The sequence below is a fragment of the Pseudorca crassidens genome, chromosome 15 (genome assembly GCF_039906515.1).
Source record: "Pseudorca crassidens isolate mPseCra1 chromosome 15, mPseCra1.hap1, whole genome shotgun sequence".
Taxonomy (NCBI): domain Eukaryota; kingdom Metazoa; phylum Chordata; class Mammalia; order Artiodactyla; family Delphinidae; genus Pseudorca; species Pseudorca crassidens.
The window spans coordinates 80,588,309-80,613,276 of record NC_090310.1 but is presented as its reverse complement, the minus strand read 5'-3'; the positions used below and the strand labels follow the sequence as shown (position 1 = coordinate 80,613,276).

Below are 24,968 nucleotides of genomic sequence, written 5' to 3'. Positions count from 1 at the left end.
GAGAAGAGAAGACCCAGAGACACATAAGGGAAAAGGCCACGTAAAGGAGGAGGCCAAGGTTGGTGGGACACAGCTGCAACGCAAAGAATACCACGGAGAGCTGGGAGCTGGAAAAGGCAAGGAAGGCCCCTCCCCCGGAGCCCTCAGAGGGAGCAGGGCGCCGCCAACACCTCGATTCCCAACTTGTGGCCTCCAAAACTGGGAGAGAATACCTTTCTGCAGTTTTAAGCCGCCCAGTATGTGGTAATTTATCACGGCAGCCTTAGGACACCGATGGGCCATTCTACAGCCAAACCCATCCCGCAGATGTGTTTTGTGGTCTCACACAGGGTTGTTTATTTTTAAATCGAAATAGCTGTTAATATTTACACACAGGGAGATTTCACATAAAAACCATGATTTCTGTTTTTTCTTGGAAAATTGGAGGTAACAGTAACCCTGGGATTTCCTTCACGCGTGGTGACCATGGAGCTGAGCAGAGCTCTGCCCCTTTGTAAACGTCCACGTGCTTCAGCTCCGGGGCCACTGTCACTCCCCAAGGCCAGGTGTGCGTGGCTGGTTTAACTCTGCTCGTCTGCTTTCTTTGTCTTTTATGCCTTCATTGACTCAGGATTCTTTTAAACTGCGCTCCTCATTTTAGAGAGTAGAAAAGTGAAACCCAGAAATAGCATCCCCCGCCTCATGTCACCCAGCGTGTCTGAGATAGAGGGGGCCTGGGGTCCAGCCACTTCCTACGGCTCCGTGCTGCTCCCACCTACAGAATGCCACAAGATGTTCCCTGGGGCGGGCAGCGCACACTTCTAGATTTCACAGACCATCTTCCCAAAATTTCAAGGAATCGACAAAGAGTTTCCCACATTTTATTTTGCCAAGAAAGAAGGTTAAAAAAAACCCAACACTGCCATTACCATTTTTTCCTTAAAAAAAGGTGATTTTATCACCAACAAAGCAGGAAACACACAAGCTCAGAGTAAAAATTAACACTGTGTTGGCTCAAACAGGCTGTTCATGAGTTTCTCTCAAACCTCGTCTCCTTCCTTCCTCACCCCCAGACCTGGCTCTGCTCCGCACACCGGCTTCCTTGCTGTTCTTTGAAAGCATGACGTCACCCCTGCCTCAGGGACTGTACCTTCACTGTTCCCTATCCCCAGTACACATTTCCCCGAGGGCTTCAAGGCTCACTTTCTTAAGTCACTCAAGTCTCTACTAAAATGTCACCTCCTGAGCATGGCCCTCCCTCACTTGACTACATTCTCTGGGTTCCTGTGCGTGCTTGTCTTTGGACCCTTACTACTACACGCGTCGTCCATATGTATTTATTTTTTGTTTATTTGTTCACACTCTAATAAGAACTACAGGGGAACAAAGATTCTGTTTTCATCAATGCCTAGAAGAGTGCCTGGCGCAAGAAGATACTTAATACATTTTACTGAATTGGATCAAATAAAGTATACTGAACTGTATTGACTACATTTCACTTATTTGAAAGTCCCCAACATCATCTTTACTTCCCCTCATGTTGCTCAGGACAGGTGAAAATGTGATCCAATATTGTTACCAGTTTGTGGCTTGACTCTTGGATAACACTGTGGTGATAAAATTCCCCTGGGTTCCGAATCCCTGTTGGTATTTTGGTTTGGGATAGCAGTTATCATTTTGTGTAAAGATCTTTTAGCCTTGACTACTCAACCTCCCATAAAAGAACCCCACCGCCAACCAAAAAACATGCAAACCAAAAAAACAATCACCAAACAAACCACTGGGCAGAAATCCTTTAGGGGGGCTTCTACAAGCTTCTATAATGACCTTCTGTCCCAGGGCAGGGGGAAAATAATGCACGAGTCCAAAGTGTATACATCACATATAAACAAGTGTGCTGAAATTACATTGTTGCATCTGTGTTCATCATTTTTTAATATCTGAAGTTCATGAAGCTCTAAAAATAAATAGTTTGTCTTTGGTTTTCATTTCTAGTCAACAGCTTGTCAGAAAAAAAGAAGAAAGAAAAACTGTAACTTTATTCTCAGCAGTGCTTACCGTCTCAGGATTGTCATAGAAAGCAGATGTACAGAGAGCCAGTCTAATCTGGATTAAGTAGAAGAAAGTGCTTGCAGAATTAGCAAACTTCTGAATTGTTTGGCATTTGAAAAGCAAGACATCTCAAGTACTAGTTAAGGGTATGGGCTGTGGAGTCAGATCTGGGTTTGGATCCTGGTGTCGAGGCTTAAAGCTGTAAGTCCCGGATCAAGCTGTGTGGCCAGGGTCCCTTACCTGCAAAGCTGAGCTGACAATAGTGGCGACTCATGGAAGTGTTGCTAGGATTGAATGAAACAATACGTGCAAATTGCCTGGCTTAGAGTAAGAAGCGAATACGGACAACTTTGGTTATTATTATTTGAAAGGACATGTGGTTCTGTTACTTTCGAGAATATGTAATAACATAAGCTATTGACCAAGGGGAACAATATAGAGCAGAATCTGGTCTATATCGGCTTCCCCTTAATAGTAACAATAGCCAACACCTAACACGGTGGATCCTCCCTATTTGCTATGCCCTTGACGTAGCCTCTCTCATTTAATAGTTACGACAGCTCTACAAGGGAAAACCTGTTGCCACCTGCATTGGGAAAGAGAAAACAGAGGACTGGCACAGGCTGAGTCATTTTCCACAAAGGTAGTAAGAGGTGGAGCTGGAATTAGATCCCAGGCCGTTAAAATTCAGCACTGAGACGTTGATTATCATGTTTGGAATCAACCCACGTGTCTGCATGCAAAAAAAGGGCAAAAATATTTTTAGAGGATTTATTTCTTTAAATTGGCTAAATGTCTTACTTCCTAAATTTCATGACAGATGGACAGACCTACGAACAGACAAGGACAATGATGTATCAACTCTACAGGAAAATTCTCGGTGAAATTGTGGACGGTGTCTTGGTTGTCTTGACTCCTGGCTCTGATCAAGGAATCCTGGAAACTTGGCCTCCACAGTAGGCAGTAAACCCTCTGCCCTTTGCCACTTACCCTAAAATAACACACTGGGAGAATGACCCAAGTAACTCTCTCTGCTGGATGAGGTGGAATACAAGAGTTTACATTCTCCTAATGTAGAGACTTTTCCCTTTTCCCTCTCTTTGCTACATCAGAAGATTTGAATGCTAAGCCCTCCTTTCCTTGGAGCAAAACAGAACTAAATTTTGGCTGATTCTGGCTTTGGACCCAAAGAATCTTCAAGATTTAGAATCGTGGAAGAACAGAGAGGAAGGAAAGCTTTTGTGATGAAGGCAACGGGAGCTCTGCTCTCCAGCAAAAGAAAGATTCTCGTGGCATTGGACTCACAAGGGATTTGAGCTGATAGAGAAGGAAGTGGGTTCTAAGGGGTCCCTGCTATCTGAGCTGGTGAGACTTCTTGAGACGAGAGACCAATCGATGCTCGGAAGGGGTTAGACGGGGATGGGTGGCTCTGACAGAATTCTCAGCAGCGAGGCGCATTGGTAGAAAGACGGAAGCCATGCAGCTGTGGAGCCACTGTCAGCCGCCACCACGTATCGTCACTGTGGACCACTGCTTGTCACCACACCTTCACTTTTTCAGAACCCAGCATCAAGCTAGTCACTTCCTCGCCAAAGCAGCATTCATCCATATTCTACGACATCGCTCCATTTACATTCGATTTATTCTGTGTAGAAATCCCCACTTGCAAAGCCCCAGACCGTGTGAGCCCTCCAAAAGCAGGAGGTGTGGTGATCTAGTGAGGGGACGGTGCAGAAACCCTGTGTGTGTATGTCAGGACTGCACACTGGACGAACCAGTTACAGACCCCCAACCTGGGCGAACTGTTGGCAACACCCCTGTTATTGCGCACGCCTTACACCGGGAGCTTAAGAGCCAGTTTGAACACTTAGGAGAAGGCTTTAGAACCAGAAAACGGGCCAACTGTTTTTGCCCAACCATCACTCTTCATGACAAAAGCACCCTTCCTCCTCTGGCTTTGGCTTCTTCAGGAGCCAGGGAAATACCGAAATGTTCAAGGACAAAGATTTTCCTGACTCGAGAAGAGCTGGGGCATCTTTAGTAATAGGCAAACTAATTACCCCTCCCGTTTCAGGGATGGTTTCTGCGCACTTGCATTGTTGCTCTTGGCTCACCGGACCAGCATCCCGGAGAGCGGCCGTTAGCACCTCCATGACTCGCAAGGAGCATCTCTTTCCTAAAACCTGAGCCGTTCCAGGCCACGGCAGGATGACAAGGGACTTGGTCATGGCTGCAGAAACGGAGTCATTAGAAGCAATCAGGCCTCCGCCCAAATAGCAGCTTGGATGAGAGAGGGTTGTAAAACTCCCGCTGGAAGTTCCGCTGGAGTTGGCAATCGCGTCCGGGAAATGTCGGCCCAGCTCTGCCAAGGCAGTGCCCTATGCCAAGCCTGAAGCTCCACGAGCCAATATGGCTTTTCTATTTGGGGCTTTCCCATTGGGATCTCTAGCAACACGCCATCCCGAAGCGTTGGAGGAAAGAAAAATCACAAACTTCCCTGTCAAATACGGATACTGCAAGGCGGTGCTTCCAATATTCTCGGTATGTTGAAAAGAAGAGAAAATAGGTGAGGCCAGATAATCCTAATTTACGATTTGTTTTCTCTCTGCTTTCCCCTCCCCTCTTCCCTCTGCATCCTGCGGGCGGGGAATCATGGCTCAGGGGAGGCTGGGCAGGATGTAAAAGACAGGCCACCTGCATAACTTCCTGGCTTTTGTTTTAAAAATACTAGGAAGAAAGGAAAGTTTGAACATCCTAAAGTTGCCAAGAACTTTGCCCTGCTGGCTGGCAGCCCTCTACAGAGGTGACAAATCCCTAGGTTTTCCCTGGAAAGTCAGAAGATCTTGCAAGTCTGGGCTTTGCCTTCTGACGTGGAGATATTTGCTGCATCTTCTATGGGGTGAACACTCTCCCACCCTCCACCGTGCCCACCGCTCCTTTAGTGAGGAACCAAACCCTGGACATTAAGGCTGAGGGTCTTTGCCATTTGTCACACTTGTGCTTGGTTTTCTCTGATCTACCTTTAAAAAAAAATCAACACCTGCACCTCCAGCTCCCCCTTGCTTCCGTTTCCTGCTTTCGTTTCCTCTATAGTATTTTTTTTTGTTTAATATAATCCACATGTTATGTATTTGTTTATTATCAGCCTTTCCCAATTTGATGAGGGAAATGATTTTGTCTGTTTTGTTCATCACTGTGTGTCTAGTGCCTGACAGAGTAGTTGCTCAATAAATACTGTTGAACGAAAGTGGGAAACAAAAGATGTTTTGATCTGCGTGACTTTTCTTGCACCCAGAGAGCTTTGCTCTTTCCTGTTATTTGCTTTATTTCTGTGGGTCTGACACAGCAACCCCTGGAGGCCAGAGCAGCTGGGTTCTTCAATGCTGGAGAATGTAAACTGGCACAGCCACTGTGGAAAACAGTATAGAGCATGGGACCCCAACCCCTGGGCCGCAGACTGCTACGGGTCCACGGCCTGTTAGGAACCGGGCCGCACAGCAGGAGGTGAGTGGCCGGAGAGTGAGCAAAGCTTCATCTGCCGCTCCCCGTCGCTCCCCATGGCTCCCTGTCGCTCTCCATCGCTCCCATTACCGCTTGAACCACCACTCCCCCCACCCATCCTTGGAAAAGTTGTCTTCCACCAAACTGGTCCCTGGTGCTAGAAAGGTGGGGGACCACTGGTATAGAGGATTCTCAAAAAACTAAAAGTAGAACTACGATGTGACCCAGCAATCCCCTCCTGAGCATATATCCCCCCCTAAGAAAACCCCACTAATTTGAAAAGTTACATGCATCCCAATGTTCATAGAAGCATTACTTACAGTAGGCAAGATACAGAAGCAGCCTAAGTGTATATCACCAGATGGACTGATAAAGATGTGGAATATACACACACACACACACACACACACACACACACAATGGAATACTACTCAGCCATAAAAAAAGAATGAAATTTTGCCATTTCCAGCAACATGGATGGACTTGGAGGGTATTATGCTTAGGGAAATAAGTCAGACAGAGAAAGTCAAATACTCTATGATATCACTTATATGTGGAATCTAAAAAATAAAACAAACTAGTGAGTATAACAAAAAAGAAGCAGGTTCACAGATACAGAGAACAAACTAGTGGTTACCAGTGGGGAGAGGGAAGAGGGAGGGGCAATAGAGGGGCAGGGGATTAAGAGGTACAAACTATTATGTATAAAATAAGCTACAAGAATATATTGTACAACGTGGGGAATATAGCCAACATTTTATAATAACTATAAATGGAGTATTACCTTTAAAAATTGTGAATTGCCATATTGTACACCTGTAACTTATATAATATTGTACATGAACTATACTTCAAAGCAAAAAAGATCAGTCCAGAATCAGGAGAGAACCTCAGTCCTGAAAGAGCCACATGAGGAGGGGTAATCTGTATCCCAGTGATCTGCTCCTTGGCATTGCACAATATTCCAAGCTCGACAGATCCTGGAGTGGTGGCTCTCAGTGCTGTCACATGCAATGTCCTCTTTTTCAAACAAATACATTGGAACAGCCTATATATTGGTTTGGGTTCCCCAGAAGTTGACCGAGACAAAGACACGAGTTTAAGTGTACATGGGAGATGATCCCCGGAGGCACTGCCAGGGGAATGACTGGTGCAGCGAGACAGGGAAGGGCCAGAGGCCAGTTCAGGATGCCTGATCTAGAGAGTTACCACCACAGGCAACTGAGGCTTATTCCCACTGAGACCTCTAGGGGTGTCTCACCATCAGCTCGCCATGTGCCATTGGTCAAGGGCTGCTTCAGGGTCAAGGGAAAGGCCCTGAGGCCGAGGGTGGCAGGTGGTGGCAGAGGACATCTTTCTCTGTGTGGGAATGAGTGTTCCGGAGATGGTAGGACATAGGCAGAGTCTGTTAAACACCCCACTTACAAACCTAAAATCCTTTATCTACAATCATGATTTTTTAAAGAACAAATAAGAGGACAAATTTATAATAAAAAATATATATCAGCATTTAAATACTCGGGATCGACACGCTAGAATACACAGTAAAGCAATTGGCCTCACACACAGAAACACTTAACTCAACGCCACAAATACAGATCGAGACTTGTGCATTACATGGAAGACTCAAATGCCGTTCATGGTATGACCCTTACAACATGATTTTCTGATATGTGGAACAAATCTCGGTTTGGGTAGAACAACGTATAGTTTTTTTTCAATTTATATGGTAGTTTCATTCTTGTAAAATTCAGTGTGTATTAAAATTCCGTGAAGAATACTTTGTGAGCCTATATCAAATGGACTTAGGGTCTAGGCTCAGAGAATCATAACCGGGTGCTTCACCCATATGAATGTCTAGTGGACGTTCAGAAGTCGGGTTCCCCAACAGTTCCTCATGGCATGGGACTGTCTCGTGCATTGCAGGACGTTTGGCATCTCTGGTCTCTGACCACTAAGCACTAATGTCATCTCTATGTTGTGGCTACTGACTCCCCAGAATAATTTCTGGAAATCCCCACTTGGGGCAGTATCACTCCCATTTACAAAATGCTGATTTAAAGAAAGGGTGGGTGGGAAACTCCAAGAATGACTGAGACATAATTTCCCATTAACTCAGATGAATGGGAATTTGAAATGAAAAATTGAGTCACAGGAAAGAGAGTTTTGGTTTTGCAGGTGCCTCTGATTTGGTGGCAAGATTCCTCCTCATTCCATAGCAGAGAGGAATGCCGGAGAATCCTCAGCTTACGACCCACAGTGCTGTCATTGTTTCCTGGAGGAACTTCCATTTATCGCCAGGGGAATACCTGCCTATCACGTTGCAGGCCTGGGGAAGATGCTAAAATATATCACTTCTCCTGAAGAACAGTTTCCTGCAAAAGTGTCATTCTCTCTTGACCCAGCATCTAAATTTAAAGATACTGGACAAATGATAGAGGAGTTAGCTCATCATTGGGGTGTGTGCACCAGTGCAGAAGAATCTCACAGGCTTTCGGTGTGTCCTCTATTTACCAGCCCTTCAGCAGCGACAGTACGGAAAGGGTCAGTGAGCACAGCCGTGCTGGGCAAATCCTGGGGGCTGGGCGGGCAGGGGGTTGCAGAGCCAGTATGGAGCATGTGGTGAGTGTGCATTCTCTATGCTTCATCGGTTCAAAAGCAAAGCCTGAACAAGTCCTCTAAGATGAGACAAAGAAGAGGCTCGAGGCAGCCTCTCTATGTAAAAGACCATATTAGCTAAAGTGGAAGGGAGATTGGCTCTAGGCATTGAACTGGACACACAAGTTTCTAATATACATTGTATCACAGCACTATGCTTAAGAGGGTTGGCTTTGGAGTCAGACTTGTCAAGGTTTGATACCTCAGGTCCATCGTTTGCAAGCTCTGGGTCTTGAATAAGATACTTAATCTTCAGCACTTCAGTTTCCCCATCTGAAAAATGGGGATAATGCTAAACTTGGGGCTTTGTAAGAATTAGGTAAAATAATCCACATAAACGCTGAGCACAGTGCCAAGCACACTGTAAGAACGTGCTAAATGTTGGAATTATTATTAAAATCGGAACAATATCAACTTTTGGGGACAATGAAATATCACTTGTTTGGCATGCTGAGAATAAAACAATTGTAGTTACTACAAGCTTGTGAATTCAGGACAGTATCTTCTCTACTTTTAGGACTCTAGTGGCCAGCCCTATGCTTGATGCAGAGTAGAAGTTCAAGAAAATTTATGGATTTCGGGTGAAAAAGGTAGAAAATTCAGGTCAAAGTACACAAGGTAGGTTTGCCAGGTAAACCACATTCCACTAACTCTAGCCCCGAGGAAATTACATCCTAGGACATACAAGGAGGTGATATGTGTAACAAGCAGAGTACACGATTAGGGATAAAATGAGGCACAGTCTGATACTAAATTATTTTGTCATTATTATATTGTGTTTATAATGTAAATATATTTATACTCTGTCTACAAAATTTCTCCCCTCGTTCTGAAGTCTTGGTTTTTCACTAAGATGCTTCCCCTGTCACAGAGAAACTTAGCAAGGGCTTTGCCGTGAGCATCAATGCTACCACCTCGAAAGAAAGTCGACTGAAGTTGCAGCCCTTTAAGGTGCCAAAGTCAATGTAGGAGTTGAGTGGCTGCCATATTTATTAATCCTTTCATTAGAACCAGAGCCCAAGGACATCTTTATAATGATGTCTTAAGGATAATTTTCCCCCCGTGATGTTTGTTGAGAGACTGGCGAAAGTATTGATAGAACTGACCGAGGGTTGAATCCTGGCTTTGTCACTAATTTGATGTGAGACTTTGAAATACCATGTAACCCCGTGAGCATCACATTGTTAGCATGCAATCTGGCTCTTGGCCACCTTCCTCTCTGACTTTATCTCCTGGGCCTCTCCCTGACCCTCCGCTCCCTGACCCTCCGCCCATCTTTCTGTTCTATTCCCTGTGCTTTTCTTTCTGTCAAATATACCAAGCACGTGGCTCTGAGCTGCTGTGAGTGCTGCCCCCCTCCCCCAAACCTGCACCACATCAGTCAAATAAAGATTATAATAATCTCAAGCCAGCACAGTTCAATCTTTTTTGCCAGATTAGCATTGGTACAAAGCTGGTGTTGCCAGACTTAGTAGGTGAAAATACAACATGCTCAGTTACCTTTGAATTTCAGATAAACCACAGATCGTAGTTTTGTGTAAGGACGTCTCTTGCAGCCTTTTTGGGAATGAAGGTCCATGCTGTGGAGCTTTGCTGTCTACCAAGCAGGATTATAACTCCTACTTCATGGAATTGTTGGTGAGGTCAAATGAGATAAATGTATAAAACACCTGGTACACAGTAAACACAGTAAACAATACCTATGGATATGGGCTAAGAGAGCAACCAGGGAAAAGTATTAAATAAGGAATATTTTTAACTAGAAAAAGCACGTCATTTTGGAAAGAGGAGTCAGTGTTTCTATTTGTTAGACATGTGTCCACAATAGATATTTGGTTTTTGGTTTTTATTTTTTTGTTATTATTATTTTTTAATTAATTTATTTTAATTATTTATTTTTGGCTACGTTGGGTCTTTTGCTGCCCGTGGGCTTTCTCTAGTTGCGGCGAGAGGGGGCTACTCTTTGTTGCGGTGCGTGGGCTTCTCAATGCGGAGGCTCCTCTTGTTGTGGAGCACAGGACCTAGGCGCGTGGGCTTCAGTAGTTATAGCACGCGGGCTCAGTAGTTGTGGCTCGTGGGCTCTAGAGTGCAGGCTCAGTAGTTGTGGCGCACAGGCTTAGTTGCTGCACGGCACGTGGGATCTTCCCGGACTAGGGCTCAAACCCGTGTCCCCTGCATTGGCAGGCGGATTCTTAACCACTGCGTCACCAGGGAAGCCCAGTTTTTGGTTTTTAAAATAAAAAACAACATTCATAGGACTTTCGGTTTTTAAAACAAAAACAACCAAAGCATTCATGACATAAGGAAAGGAAGAAGGATTTTTTTTGCCTGGGTTATCTGCCAGCTGAGTAAAGTTTTATTTTTGCTTCATCAAGTGGCAAAGGACCATTAAAAAAAATCTCGAAAAGATGAATGGTTTATACAATTTATTTTTCCAAAGAAGTCTAATTTACCATTTTAATTTATGCAGAAATTTGGTGAATTACCCCATCAAATGGGAATGAAAATGGAAATGAAAAAAAAATGGATAGAACTCTTTTTTCGCTCTGGTTTCAATCGCTACGGTCCTCTTCCAGTTTACCAGGTTCAGTGACTATATGGAAACAACTCACAGCTTGTTTTGTGTTTTTTTTGTTTTTTCCATAAAGACACAGAAAAGAAAACTGTCTCGTATATTAAAAGAATATTAGGCAACAAATGAGAAAACGTTGCTTCTGTCTGTCTCACGACCACAGTCTTTGTGTCTTGGGTGCATCATCGATCGCCCTTCAAAGAGACAGGAGTTTGTGGTGGTGAATGTGAAAATGAAACTAAGAAAAACCATCTCTGGTTCCTTCTAGGAAAAGTTTTCCACTGCGAAAATTTCAGACTGGGTTTAGAGTAGAATTGATATTTTGTTTTCATAGAGATATCTTCTTGTCTCTGTATTCTGTTCTGGTGGCTTAAGTCATAGTATCTTCTATTTGTATGCAATTGCTCACTCTAAGAATAAACAGAGCCAGGAGGTCCCCATGTGGGGTCGCCCTGGGAGAGCCCCGGGAGACACAAATATCACTCATCTGAAAGCTCAGCGATCTGGGGACTTCACGCAACCACGGTTAGGCATACAGAGAAATCAGCATCCCAACAGGCAAGAGCAAGTAAGCCTCTCACTCTAAACTCAGAGACCAATTGTCATTCCTATTATTCTTAAAATGGATAATTCCATTTTCATGGGTATGGAATTGTTTTTGAACCCAAACAATTTCCAGAAGATTTTGCACCAGGAGCTAAACATTTTTATCATTAGTCTTCAGCAGCTTAGAAATTAATTGGGGGTTATTTTAAATGGAATTGAAAACTTGCCTTTAAAATTTAGTTCTCTTCTAGTTATATAGAAGCCCAGGGTATAAGATTATAATAATAACAACTTATTGAATAAGTTAATTATAATATTTAAACCAGCAATTAATATTATTTATTATTATTAATATACTCTGGGTGCAGAATATTTTTCTATATAATAATGATTGTTGAAAAGTAGTCATACAATCTGAGTTTGTCTCTGAAACAGAGAAACTGAATTTATACAATCTGGTGAAAAATGTTAGAATACATTCATTAGTATAAATTCAGAAAACTACTTTTTTTTTAGGGATTAAAAAAATTATGTTAATGGAGACAAAGACAATTTTAGGTGCTCTTGAGGAAAACAACACATCAAAGAAAATCATTCGCTCATAATTTTTTCACTTGTTTTCATTCATCCTTATTATTATTATTTTTTTTTCTGTTTTCTGGAAAGAGTGTTACCAATGCTAAGATTCTCTATTGATCAATATAAGACAACAAGAAGCTGAATGATGAGAAAAAGATAGTTCACTCCATCATGCAGCTATTCCCAAATATTAGAATGGGTGGCCACTGGTAAATCAATGAGTCATCTCCCTTTTGCATTTTTGGATCCCCTTGAGTATCTGATAGAGTTGGGAGTTTTTGCTCCCCAAATGGACGTGCATAAGAAATTTCGTGCTTAGTTCTAAGAGCTTTTCCTTCCTCCCTGGCCAGCCTGTCTGTGACCTTCAGTGGGTTAACAATTTTTCCTATAGTGAAAACTCTGGAAGGCCATTCAAGCAAAGCTGGCTAAGTAATTTGCAGAGTCCTGTGCAAAATGGAAATGAGAGGCCTCTTGTTGAAAAATTATTAAGCATTTAAAAATGGTGCCAGCAGAGCATTAAACCAAATATGGGACCCTTTTAAGCATGGGGTCCTGTGTGACCGTACACGTTGTAGGTCCGTGAAGCCAGACTTACTTTCAAGTGTAGGGCAGTGGTTAAGATTTCAAGCTCTGGTGTTAGACTCACTGAGCTCAAATCATAGCTCTCTTGAGTTTTCTTGAGTAAGTTACTTTGTGTCTTACATTCCTTACTCGTACTAATGGTACGTACCTTACAGGATTATTGTGAAGAATAAAGAAGTTTGTATGTGTAAAATCCCTAGAATAATAAGGACACAGCACTGGCTGTTATTATTCTTTAAAAAAAATGTTGTTGACTGTAAATCACAGCATGTCACTCCCTCAGTTAAAGTCTCTCAATGACCCCACAGTCCCTGGGGCACCCTCCACATCAGGCCTGCAAGGTCTTGTGGGAGTTTGTTGCTGTTGGCCTCCCCACTCTCCTCTCACCACCTCCGCTCTTCACTCAACATAATCAAGCCATCCTTGCCTTCTACTCGTTCATGACACGTGCCAAGCCCACTCTCATCTCAGGGTCTTTGCACAGACTTCCTGGAATGTTATTTCTAACCCCAGTCAAGCCCCCTCTTTGTATAAACCCCATGTCAGTTTAAATATCACCTCCACAGGAAGGCCTTTCTTCTTTGCATTCATTCTTCCTTCCTTTTGTTTTGTTAACAGCTTTATTGAGATGCAACTTACATACCATAAAATTCACTTGTTTAAAAGGCAGAATTCAGTGGTTCTTAGTTTATTTTCAGAGTTGTGCAACCTTTACCATAAACTAACTTTAGCACACCACCTCCCACACCCAAAAAAAAAAAAAAAAAAAAGGAAGGAAAGAAACTCATTCTTCCCTTCCCCAGGGAAGGAGGGTCCCAGGGAACCAGTAATCCTGGTTCCTGCTATGCAACATAGCTTCAGGGCAAATCTAGGCTCTCTTTCAATCTGCTTTACCAAACCTAAACCAGTAAACCAGTATTTTCTGTCTCTATAGATTTGCCTTTTCTGGACATTTCATATAAATGGAATCACACAATATATGTTCTCTAGAGTCTGTATTCTTTCACTTAGCGTAATGTTTTTGAGATTCCTCCATGTTGTAGCATGGATCAGTACCTCATCTTTTATTAATTGCTCATCAGTATTCCATTGTATGGATAAACCACATTTTATTTATCCACTTACTATTCATTGAAGGACATTTGGGTGTTCCTATTTTCTGGCCGTTATGATAAATGCTACTGAGAACATTTGCGTGCAAGTTGAAAGGTTTATCTTGACTATGCTGCCCAAATGGGTTCCCTTGTCTCTTATGTATCCTCTTTGAACCCTGTTAACTTCTGTCAGAATACTCTATTTTCATTTGTAGTTCTTTTTTTTCTTTTCTTTTTAAAAATATGTATCTTCAATTAGAATGTAATTTCCATGGAGCAGAAACTAGGACTGCCTTGATAATCAGTATATCCCTAGTGCTGGGTACACTGTAGGCAGTTAATAAATAATTGCTGCGTGTATGAACGAATCAATACCTCTTGCATTGAATAATTTTTGGTACAATACACATGGCATATACTTTATACTTCCAACGTCCACACCCAGTCAACAAATGGGGAAGCACTATTTTAAGGTAACATCTACTCTCCTACGACCAAATGCAAAGTCATTAAAAGCATGTAAGATTTGAGAAAAAGGTCAGAAGAAAAATGTGCATACCCACATGCAAAGGAAAATAATTTAGCACTAATCTCATACCATAAAAAGTAATGTATAAATGATACTTAATTCTTCATAAATATTTATGAAGAGGACTTGTTTATATATGAAACTGCATTCAGAGTATCCAGGTGCTAATATAACTCTGCCCATATTTCCCCAAATTAGTGACATTTGTCTGGAATTTTGATTTCTGAATCTCTGTGTGATATTAGAAAAAAGACAAGACATATATAGTGGAAACATATGCTTGTCAAGTGGCCCTTTGATTCAAGAGAATAAAAATGACTCAAATTTAGAAACAACTATGATGTTTTGAGCATTGATCTTGCCTTGCCATGGGCCACTTTGACTCATCTTCTTGTGCTCAAACTAATGCTTTCTCAAGCTAAGAATAGGGAGAATTCCACGTTGCTACTATATAAGCCAAAATGGCAACATATACGCATCTATTTCATTCAGAATTCTGCAATTATCAAGAAAATCTCCTAAAGAAGAGAACATAAAAAGAGAAAATTTTTCGGGCTTCCCTGGTGGCGCAGTGGTTGAGAATCTGCCTGCCGATGCAGGGGACACGGGTTTGAGCCCTGGTCTGGGAAGATCCCACATGCCACGGAGCAACTAGGCCCGTGAGCCACAACTACTGAGCCTGCGCGTCTGGAGCCTATGCTCCACAACAAGAGAGGCTGCAAGAGTGAGAGGCCCGCGCACCGCGATGAAGAGTGGCCCCCGCTTGCCGCAACTAGAGAAAGCCCTTGCACAGAAATGAAGACCCAACACAGACAAAAAATAAATAAATAAATTAAAAAAAAAAAAGAGAAAAATTTTCAAATCAACACTGTTCATCACTTAAAGGGCAAAACAGACTCCAATAGAGGCTACCACGGGAAGAACACCATGCTTTCCAGCATCCCCTAAAACTGTCATGGGACTCCTAGAAACTCTCCTTTTGTCCAGCCTGTGCTTCCTACCCCATAATTATGACTACACCTTCACATTTCAAAGTTCTTGAATATGCTACTGACTTAATCCAAGACTTGCCTTCTATCATCTTGGCTCTGTTGATGTTGTTAAATTTTTCCACATGTTCTGACCACGACTCTAGTCCAAGTCAGATGCCCAGGCTGGTTCACTTCCTCTCAGTGTTTACTAATACACTGAAATCTTTCCAGTGTGGCTAGCCAGCCTCTGGTCTTCCCAGGTGTGGTGACTGACTTTCCTGATTTGCTTGAGACTGTCCTTGTTTTAGCACTGAAAGACTCATATTCTAGGAACCCTTCAATCCTGGGCAAACTGGGACAGTTGGTCATCCTACTCCCAGGTTTTTTAAGACAACTTAAAGACAACTGGTGCCTTTCCGTTAGCCTAGCCGTCTATATTAATCTAAATAGATTTCTAATACCTTTGTTTCCACTGCCCAATGATGGAGCTGAGATGAAGTGCATGGTGCAGTTATCTTAGAAAAGTCTTTAAATATGTAACCCATCGACCCAGAAATTTCACTTAATCATGGATGGGTGCAACTATTTGGTTTCAAGGATGCTTAGTTCTGTGCTGTTAATTAAAATCAAACTTGGAAACAATCTAAATATTCAACCATAGGCCACTGATAGATAAAGTATGAATTCATTCTACAGAATATTTTTATGTAGTCTTTAAAAATGAATGTAGAAGAATATTTAATGGCATGGGGAGGATGTTCACAATTTTAGGTTAGGAATAGTCAACCTACAAAACAATATGCAAATATGACTCTAGTTTTTGCAAGGAACAAAATTCTACGATACACATGCGTACACACGTATAAATATTTACAAACCAGAATATTGACAGTGGGCAGCTGCAGTACAAAGGGATGGTCTTGGATAGCTGGGAGATAGGGCTTCATCCCTGTCTTAATCTCCATTAACTCAGTTATACCCCCAGGTACCACGAGGTGCTTGCTATGCAACATAGCTTCAGGGCAAATCTAGGCTCTCTTTCAATCTGCTTTACCAAACCTAAATGTCCTTTACTGACATTCCCAGACCACTATTCTCTATGGATGGTGGGATTATAGTTTTTGCAGGGTTTTTTTTCTATTTTGATTTTCCTCGTTTTTATATTCCTTTATAAATAAATGTGTATTACTTTTAGTTATTTCTAAGTGATACAAATTATTTATATGAGAACAGAAGAACTTGGAGAGATCTTTGCATGGTGTTAAGTGGAGAAATTAGGCAAAAACATGTATAAGAAGAGGGGTTGGTAACAAGAAAATGTCATTTACTGGACGTGGTATAGATGGCTACCCATGTGGGTAATTTTTAGTAATACCAAAAAGATTTGCAGCTCCCCAACTATCCTTCCATCAGCTCTGAAGTTAATGCCTAAAATTCCCACTTTATTTCTTACAGTTAAGGCTTTGAAAGTCTCTAATGGGATGCATATGGAAAGCTAAGTCATCGCTGGTCATTATCAACTTGGTGTAAATTGATTTATAAGATTATTTCGAGTCAGCTTGTGAAGACCTATAAGAATTGGACACAGGCTAGCTCATTTTTGCTGAGAAATGTGTGGTGACAAAGGTTTGGGCTTCTGGAAAAATGTAGAGTTGGTCTGCTATGGAGTAAACTGAAGAAAAAAAAGTTGAGCTTAGGTAAGGAGCCAACTGGAACATGGAGGGATGAACTGGCTCTAAACAAGCGGCCAACGTAATACAACACTCCATACTTGAAGTATGGTTTTCTGCGTCATTGCATGCAGACTCACATGGTCTTAGAATCAAAACCCAGATTGCAAAAGAGTCAGTGAATGATAATCTTATAAAGAGGACATAAAAAGAAAATAATAGTCACCTTTTGCTGTGCACATGGTCTTGGTCGGGCGCTGTACTAAGTGTCTTGTGTACATTCTGTCTCTTAATGCTTCACAATAAACTCATGAGGTTACTAGTAGTATAGATTAGGAAATGAAAGCATTCGATATTAGGAGTTTGCTAAATGTCACAAAACCATAAGTGAAGAAGTTGAACTCAAATCTGTCTGATCGTAATTTTCTCCCTGTTCTTCCAGTTTTCTTCCTTGAGGCCAGTAGGGATGCATATTTCTGACTTCTCCTTTTGCTGCCAGATGGAGAAAGCACTCTGCTTTTTTTTTTTTTTGGACTCACCACACAGCAGGTGGGATCTTAGTTCCCAGACCAGGGGTTGAGCCCGTGCCCCCTACAGTGGAAGCTTGGAATCTTAACCACTGGACCGCCAGGGAAGTCCAGCACTTTGCCTTTAAAGGGGTCACGTGATTGGATCAGGCCCACCTGAGATAATCTCTATATCTTAAATTTAACTGATTTGAGATATTAATTACACCTGCAAGATCCCCCCTCTGCAGTACCTCGCTTAGTGTTTGGTTGAATAAATATGAGATGGGAATCATGGGAGACCATCTTTAGAATTTTCCCTACTACGTATAGCCTTTCAAAAGTTTGGATTGATGATAATTGAATTAATTTTTTATGTGACCTGGAATGATACTTCTTTTGACAGAGAATCAATTAATACTTGTAAACACTAACATTAACATTGTGGAGTTAAGTATCATTAGAATCTTATTTGCAAAAAAAAAATCTCTTTATTTCCTTTATATTTTTGTCCCTCCATCGTAGACTCTGGGTTATAATGCTATGTTGTTTCATCAGACATTTTTTGAAGTTTGCAATTTGTTTGGAGTTCAAAGGAAATGTCACTTCCACCTCTCCAATTTTTAATAATGCAAATATTCTATAGCTGATTCTGAATAAAAACACAGTTGACAGAAAAAAATCTTTTCACTCAATAAGGGAAAACAGTGAATTAATGAGTATTTAGTTTAATTTTTTAAAAAACTGAGTATTGGCAGATTAGACGTTGACAAAAATTATTCTGGTCCAATTTGTGGATCAAATGCAAATAGCCCCTTCTTTGCTTCTTTCTAATGGATTGCATTTGAAATGTTACATTTTCATTTTAGACTGACAAAGAAAAAAACACCCAGCAATATTCTGAGGCCAAAAATTATGGCTGGAACCTCTAAGTAAGTCATTTTATAACAGCTTTGTTCCCTGGATGCTGGCTTATCAAAAATGCCCAGGATCTTATTGAAGTGAGCTATTCTAATGAAGGACAAGATTCGATGAACAGGCATTGCTCTAAGCAGCATTGCTTTCACAGTCTCTCTTCTGGTTTCATATGGGAAAAACCTGAAGTTTCAAGGTGACCACAGATTATGATAATATTCAGAGAAATCCAGGATTTCCCAGGTGGAATATTGGTAGAATAGACAAAACGGGATTCATCTTTATGAAAAACAGTTTTGGTTTCCAAACACCATAAAACCTCTCAATATCAACCACTAGTTCATTTATACAGCAAATATTTATTTATTCATTGTCTGTAAGGTGCCAGGCAGTGTTCTAGGCACTGCAGAGACAGCAGAGAACAGACAAACAACAAAATTCATGACTTGATGGAGGCTATGTAAGAGATAAGAAAGGCTTTGGCCAGGTGCACTAGGGGACTGTTCTGTCTTAAATGCACCAAGTAGGATGCAATGTCATGATCAAACTCACAGCCAAACTGATATCCCCCAATGTGACATATTTGGAGTTAGAATCCTTGAATAGCTTCAAGCCCAGGGTTGATGGTCAAACAATTCTCACAAAGCCTCTGACGCAAAGGATTGCAAAAGACTGCACCACCCTAGACCTCCCTTCCAATCTCGGATTCCGGCAGCTTCCTCCAAATTGATTTGCTTTCCTCAAAGTGGCACAGCAGAGATGCTCTGAGAGGTGGAAGGGAGTCGACTGAGAACCACTTTCCACTGAAAAGGAAATCATTTGTGATGGGCTGAATAATGGCGCCTAAGATGTCCACATCCTGAGCCCCAGAACCTATGACTATGTCCCCTTACATGGTAAAAGGGACTTTGCAGATGGGAGTAAATTAAGGATCTTGAGACTGGGGAGATTAGCTTGATTATGCACTTGGTTCAAAGGAACCACAAGGGCCCTTATAAGAGGAAGGTGGGAAGGTCAGAGCCATTAATAGGAGATTACAAGGACAGAAGGGGCTGGAATAATTCAAGGAAGGAGTCATGCGCCAAAAAATGCAGGCAGCCTCTAGAAGCTGGAAAGGCAAGAAAAGGGATTCCCCCTGGAGCCTCAGGAAGGAACTAGCCTTGCTGAAACCTTGATTTTAAGTCGGTGAGACTGATTTAGACCTCCGACGTCCAGAACTAGAAGGTAACAAATCTGTGTGGTTGTAAGCCACTAAATTTGTGGTAATTTGTTACAACAGCAGTAGACGTGGGCACATCATTAAAACGTGCCTTAAAACTGTGCGTCTGATTCCTTAATAATTATTTCAGAAAATAGGAAGTGCAGCCCCATTTCAGAAATCCCCTGGGAAAGCCACACAATTATTGGAAAGGCTCAGACACTTTTCTTATAGGAAGAGCTTATACCTCCAAGCCTTTATTAAGTGTCAGGCGCTGTTCTTAATGCTTGGCAGTTGTATTATTAACTAATTTAATCCTTGAGAGAACTCTTTAAGGGAGGACTAGTGTTATGCAATTTTACCAACAAGGAAATTAAGGCACAGTTTCCCAGGTGGTGGCAGAGCCATGGGGATGCACCTGACAGCCTGGTCCAGCTAGGCTTTGCAGAGATTTAATCTTTGAGCAAAGCCAGAAGTCACTGAAAATAAAGGATAGTGAAGCCGACCAGGTCATTTTGTTGAGTTAAACTGCTTTTGATCTATGATGAAGTGTAATTATAATGATTATAATCTCGTTAGCTTGCTATCCTTGTGGGGCTCATCAGGCAGCTCCTGAAGAAATTTTGCAAAAATCTTTGCAGTCACAGCAACTATGTTGGAATAAATGTTTCATCTTCCCAGGGGGCTATTTTGAAGAAAACATCTATTTACTATGGACACCCTAAGTACAGCCTCTTCTAAGAGAAACAGTTGGAAAGATGAGACAGAGTCTTTACACTGAAAAATAAAAAAGCAAGGAGTTTTTAGAATTTTTAGGATTCTATCTAGACACTTTCATAACAGGGCCCCGCTCCGTGACTCAACTATATTCCACAGAATGGTCAACAAAAACGACAGCAAAAAATTCCAATGCAGTATCAGGTTTGTTTTTGTCCCCTTGTTTACTCTTTTGGAGTCTATTTCCTTTTTTCCCCCTAAATTGAAAGAAACAGTTAATATCAATACCTCTTGCTACTTCTATTTATTCACTGCACTTGACTATATTTCATTTAGCTTTCTATGCCTTTTATTTAGTCAACCTGTATTTACTGAGCACCTACTATGAGCCAGGCACTGTTGTGGGCACTAAAGTTGCAATAATGAAAAGACAGGGAGGTTTATGGGTGTTGTGGCCGGCATGACTTTGTTCCTATGTACGGCTATTTCATTGTATGGATAGACCACATTTTTTTATAGCCTTCCTTAGCTGTTGGACACTAGGGTTGTTTCCATCTTCTGGCTACTGTGAATTGTGTGTCTACAAATATTCATGTACAAGTTTTTGTTTGAACACCTGTTTTCAATTCTTTTGGGAATATATACCTGAGTGGAATTGCCGGGTCCTATATTAACTCCATGTTTAACTGACTGAGGAACTGCCAGACAGAAAAGGCCACCTACTGTACGATTCTACTTTTATGAAACGTCCAGAATAGGCAAATCCAAAGACACAAAAAGCAAATTATTGTTTTTGTTTGTTTGTTTGCGGTACGCGGGTCTCTCACTGTTGTGGCCTCTCCCGTTGCGGAGCACAGGCTCCGGACGCACAGGCTCAGCGGCCATGGCTCACGGGTCCAGCCGCTCCGCGGCATGTGGGATCTTCCCAGACCGGGGCATGAACCCGTGTCCCCCGCACTGGCAGGTGGACTCTCAACCACTGCACCACCAGGGGAGCCCTAAGGAATATTTTTAACTAGAAAAAGCATGCCATTTTGGAAAGAGGAGTCAGTGTTTCTATTTGTTAGACATGTGTCCACAACAGATATTTGGGTTTTGGTTATTATTATTTTTTAATTAATTAATTTTAATTATTTATTTTTGGCTACGTTGGGTCTTTTGCTGCGCGCAGGCCTTCTCTAGTTGCGGCAAGTGGGGGCTACTCTTCATTGTGGTGCGCGGGCTTCTCATTGCGGAGGCTCCTGTTGTTGCAGAGCACGGGCTCTAGGCACGCGGGCTTCAGTCGTTGTGGCACGCGGGCTCAGTAGTTGTGGTTCGCGGGCTCTAGAGCACAGGCTCATTAGTTGTGGCACACAGGCTTAGTTGCTGCACGGCACGTGGGATCTTCCCGGACCAGGGCTTGAACCCGTGTCCCCTGCATCGGCAGGCGGACTCTCCACCACTGCGCCACCAGGGAAGCCCAGCAAATTATTGATTGTCAGGAACTGGGAGGGGGAAAATGGGAAATGATTGCTTAATAGATACAAAGTATCCTTTTGGGGTGATGAGAATGTTCTGGAACTAGATGATGGTGATACTTGCACATTGTCAAGGTACTAAAAGCCACTGCATTTCACACTTTACAATGGTAAAAATGGTGAGTTTTATGGTATGTGTTTTTTACCACAATTTTAAAAAAGACCGAGAAGTTGAGTGAGAAGATGGAGGTGAATGGAGGTTTGATCCTAGATAGGGGGTCAGGCAAGGCCCAGCTGGGGAGTTGACACTGGGCAGAAGTGGAGGGGCAGGCAGTGCAGACATGCGGGGGTCACAGGCATTACAAGCTGGTCCTCTGTCTTGTTGGTTCTCAGCTGGGGATGATTTTGCTTACAGGGGACATGTGGCAAAGTCCAGGGACATTTTTAGTTGTCACCACTCAGGAAGCGGGTGCTACTGACTTCTAGTGAGTAAAGACCAGGGATGCTTCTAATCAACCCACAACGCACAGAACTGCACCCCCTGAGTGATCTGGCCCCAGATGACGAGAGTGCCGAAGCTGGGAAGTCCTGGTCTAACCCCTTTGAACCCGAGCCTCAAGGGCTGTTGAAAAGAAGCCGATTTTGTGTAACGCAGGGTGAGGGACTGCTGTCTCACACCTGGTCTAGCTGCGATCCTGGTTTTAACCCCTCTACCTACAGCATGAGAGAGACTAACACGCCCTCAGCCATTGACTATGGGAGGATTGGTTTAACTCCAAGACAGTCAGCATGCATCCGAAGCACGTCCTTCCACACAGACCTGGCATTGGACAAAGGTAGGGAGGGGGTAGGCCCTGGGGAAGATGTCAGGAGACCAAGGTTTGCCTCTCCTTTAGCTAGCTGTAAAACACCGGAACCCATGAAATCCACACTCAGTGACCTCCACACATGCAATGTTTCTCCATCTTAACTTGAGATGGACACTTTCTTGCCTCCCATACCTTCTCCTGAGTGCCGCCAACTGCCCAAACATTCCACCCAAGAATCCCGGCAGGAAGTGGCCATCAGCCGCTGGACGAGCCTCACAGGCTTGGCTTTTTGTCAACAGGAGGAACCTCAGCTTCCTTGCACTATCCCTGGAGGAGTTTTCCATGCAAAGCTTCACAACCACAATAAGATATTTACTGTCTTTATCGGAGAGATCAAACCCACACACAGATGTCACATTTTTCAAATTCCATCAGTAGATCAGACAAGCCGTCTCTGGAAAGAGGACATTCCAGCCGGTGAGTTCAGAGCGCGCTGGCTTCGAGGGCCGTTCCCTTCCTATTTTCTGTCGTGCACCCTGAGCCTTTGTTGTCTCTGCAATGCTGATAAATCAATCCATCAAAAAATTTCCTCAGTGAAACTCAATCAAGAAAGGTCATGTCAGCGGGAGAGGAACAGATTAAATTAGCATCAAATTAGACATGGAAAGTGAGTTCTGTCAAAATCATCGCAGCGCTCAGCACAATTAGAATATGTTAATTATGCATTTCATTAAGGTGGATGTGAGATGAAATGTCACTGGGGTAGGCATCCGAAAAAGGGAAGATTGCCAGGCACAACTTTCTCGAGACAATGTGTGACACCTTCATTAACATCAAGAATCACAAGTCTGCCTTGACTTTTTCTGCAAAGGATTAAACCATTAACTGTTTGCTGGCTCCTCTCACCGGGGCGGGTCCTGGGAGTGCCCCCCGCGCCCCCCCCCTCCCCGGTACCTGGCTTCCTCTCGCCGCCGCATGGCCCCCGGGGCTGCTGGGAGTGCCCGGTGGGCAAGGGAGAGGGTGGCGGGTTTTAATGAACTCCCTGGAAGCTTCGCGGGGATCACGCCACCGCCTTAGGGGTGGCAGGATGCTGAGAAGGGAGAGAGGAGAGAAAGGAGGGGTGAGGATTTCAGAGGGAGAGGAGGAGGGGCAGGGAGAAGGCTCTTGGCCTAGTTCTTGGGGATGAAAGATGTAATCCACGTAATGGGGGGCGGGCGGGGGGATCCGATTTACAAACTTCCGCTCGGCAAACTCTAATTTGGTGAATTGTTTTGCAGATCATTGTCTGAGTCACGGTAACCAGGAGGGTTTTTCCTAGAGCGAAGTCGTTCCTCGTGCGGCGGCTTCAGGAAATACGGGTTAGGTGCTGGCAGAAGCGGGAGTTCCCATTCGTGCTGCCTCCTTCTCCGGCGGCTTCTCCACTAGGGGGCGCGCTCTCTGGGTGGCTTATTCCCCGGACGTTCTTTTCCCTCTCAGCCCCCCTTCCTCACCTCCACCGAGAGCTATTTCCGGGTGTCCGGCCGGCAGTGGGGCTTCCAATCACGCTCCTGGGGGATGCTTTCTCCCCCGCGCCCCACCCACGTTGCTCTTCTGCTGGGAACACTCACCTTCCACCTGTCTGCCCTGCTCCCCAGTCCTTAACATCCACCATGCACACATCCCTACTTGCTGCAGCACTTCTCTGGAGGTGCACACGAAGTCAGAGCTTCTCACAGGTCCCCTCGCTCACCTCCAGTCACCAACCTTCCAGAGCATTCGCTGAGCCGCCCACCAGAGAAGGAAAGCGATGACTAGCATTTCTTGGGCTCCTGGGCTGTGCCAGGCTCTGTGCTAAGGGGAGGGTGACCAACCGTCCCAGTTTGCCTGAGACGGAGGGGTTTCCTGGGGTACGGGACTTCCAGTCCTAAAGCAGGGGTCGTCCCAAACAAACAGGGACAAGCTGGGCACCTTAGTTAAGGCTTTCTGTGTATTATCCCATTTATTTTTAAATACATTTGATTTTGTAGAAGTGTTTTACTTACAGAAAAATACAGAGATGCTAATACAGAGGGTTCCCATATGCCCTGCACCCAGTTTCTGCTGTTCTTAACCTCTTGCATTACTCAGTACGTTTGTCACAACTAACAAACCAGTATGGATACATTATTATTAACTAAAACCCATACCTAAGTCACATTTCCTTAGTTTTTCCCTAATGTCCTTTTCCTGTTCCAGGAGCCCACCCAGGACCCCACGTCACGTTTAGTCCTCATGTCTCCTTAGGCTCCCCTTGGCTGTGACAGCTTCTCAGACTTTCCTTCTACTTGATGACTTAGTTTGAAGGGGTGCAGGTTGGGAATCCTGTAGGAACTCTCTTGATCCTAACACAAATCTAAGGGGCAGATGCTATTGTCCCATTTTACAGACGGAGCTGCTGAAGCTTAGGACCAAGGTGATAACCAGTAAAGGGCTGAAGGAGAATGTGAGTTTCCACTGGGGACCGATGATTTCTTAATCACATCAACAACACTAATAACTAATATCTTTAGTGCTTGCTATGTCCCAAGTACCCTGCTAAGAAGTCCATATAATATCACTTAATCCTCATGATTGCCCTGTGTTATGGGGGACTAAAATTATGCCCATTTTATGGA

At 43.2% G+C, this 24,968-nt stretch overlaps 1 protein-coding gene and 1 long non-coding RNA gene across 2 annotated transcripts in view; both read right to left on the bottom strand.

Moving 5' to 3' along the window:
• TSHZ2 (teashirt zinc finger homeobox 2) overlaps positions 1-24,968 on the bottom strand; it is a 400,066-nt gene that overhangs the window by 31,021 nt on the left and 344,077 nt on the right. The window lies entirely within an intron of this gene.
• Positions 22,274-23,747, bottom strand: LOC137206486 (uncharacterized). The gene is made up of 3 exons (XR_010934670.1): positions 23,630-23,747; positions 23,290-23,425; positions 22,274-22,896 (listed from the first exon to the last, which is right to left on the bottom strand). It is a non-coding gene; the product is annotated as an uncharacterized lncRNA (long non-coding RNA).